We start from the raw sequence: 1,971 nt of genomic DNA on the forward strand, positions 1-1,971 counted from the left end.
GGAGGTGTGTGCTGTGTGTGCAGAGTCCTGGGGGTCCACTGGGCCGAGGGGGGAAGGGGTGCCTTGGGGGGATCTCTATTCCCCTGCTGGTGCTGCACCTCTGTAGGCCGGGGTCTGCCTCCTCCTGTTCCCTCTCCACCTGGGTAGCTTCTAGAAGCCTCCAGAATACCCCTGCCTTTGAGGACAGTGAGAGAGAGAATTGGGGGGCCATGGGGTGGGGCCTAACTTTATTCAGGTGTGTCCAGCGTCCCCTGGGGCCGAGCTTACTGTGGAGACTGGCCACCCAGAGCCTAGGGCAGCAGTCCAGCTCCAGGGGCTGTAACGCGAGGGTCCACCACATGCTATGGAGGGTAGAATCGGGGGGAGGACCCCAGCACAGGATTGGGGAGCTGGCAACTGGCCACTGCACTGTTCTCCCCCTCTCCCTCCCTGAGCTCATGGTTTCTCCTGGGCCAAGAAGCAACTATGTCCTGGGCTCTGGGCTCATGTTGGCCCACAAAGCGCTTCTGGAAGGGGCGTGGCCAGCATGCCTGTAGCCACCCAGTTGGGGAAGAGCTATGAAAGCTGATTTTTAAATATATATGTGTAAAAGATATATATATATATATCTTCATTTATTTCAGAGAGGAAGGGAGAGGGATAGAGAGAAACATCAATGATGAGAGACAATCATAGACTGGCTGCCTCCTGCACGTCCCCCACTGGGATCAAGCCCACAACCCAGGCATGTGCCCTTGATGGGAATCGAACCTGGGACCCTTCAGTCGGCAGGCTGATGCTGTATCCACTGAGCCAAACCAGCTAGGGTAAGTTGATATTTTAAAAAATATATATTTTTATTGATTTCACAGAGGAAGGGAGAGGGATAGGTGGAAACATCAATGAGAGAATCCTGGATCGGCTGCCTCCTGCATGCCCACCTGCCACTGAAGATTGAGCCACAACCCGGGCATGTGCCCTGACAGGGAATCGAACTGTGACCTCCTGGTTCATAGGTGGCTGCTCAACCACTGAGCCACACCAGGCTGAAAACTGGCTTTAAGGCCCTTCCCCTGAAGTGGGAGAGGAGGCTGCCTGCTGCCCATGGCAGAGGACTTGGGGTGGGGCATTGGGAGATTAGGTTGTTTTTAGAGTGGGAGATAGTTGGGTGGGATGTGGGAAGTGACGGACAAGTGGTGGGTTTGAATGCCCCAAGGAGCCATGGCAAAGCATGCTCATGGAGGGAGGGCAGGACAGACAAGGACACCTGGGGTCGGGTGGGAGTGGACAAACTGCATCTCACAGCAGTTCCTCGCATATTTCCACCTGCCTGCTGAGGGGCCTTGAGAGACCCGTTGGGGCAGAGGACCTTGCGACAGTCCCTTACCCCAGGGGTGGTGGCGCATGTAAGATGTCTAGGAGATGGCCAGGGTCTGCTGTGATTCCAAGCCTGGCTACCTGGTCCTCCCGCCCAGCCCTTTGCATCCTGCTGCCTGGCCACGGCCCGGCCTTTTCCCAGGACATCGCCTACTCCTGGTGGGGACTGGGACAAGTTTCCCAGGCCGTGTTTTGGGGGTGCTACATCCCCCTTGCCCTGCATTGATCTGAATCGGGAGAGGCAGAGGCAGCCAGTGCAGATGGGGCCTCCTGGAGTTAGGGGGTGGGGTCAGCAGGTGGGGCCAGGCCTGGAGATCAGCAGCCTGTGGCAGCGGCCCATGTGCCATCCACCCTGTCGGCGTCCTTGCAAGAAATCGAGAGCCAGGCTCAGGAGAATGAAAGCTGAGCTTTATTCTTCTTGGCTAGGGAAGGGAACTAGCAGGTGGTCGTGCACAGGCCCCCACCCGTCACCCCTCCCAGAACCAAAGAAGACAGGCAGAGCCATCAACGGTTCCCGCTGCTTGCCTCTCTCCTTTGCCCAAGTGGAGGCAGGTGAGCGCAGGGCAGGGGTGGCTGCAGTGACAGGGCGGCCAGGGCTGGCCAGGGCTCCGGGGC

Source organism: Myotis davidii, unplaced genomic scaffold (genome assembly GCF_000327345.1).
Source record: "Myotis davidii unplaced genomic scaffold, ASM32734v1 scaffold462, whole genome shotgun sequence".
Lineage (NCBI taxonomy): Eukaryota > Metazoa > Chordata > Mammalia > Chiroptera > Vespertilionidae > Myotis > Myotis davidii.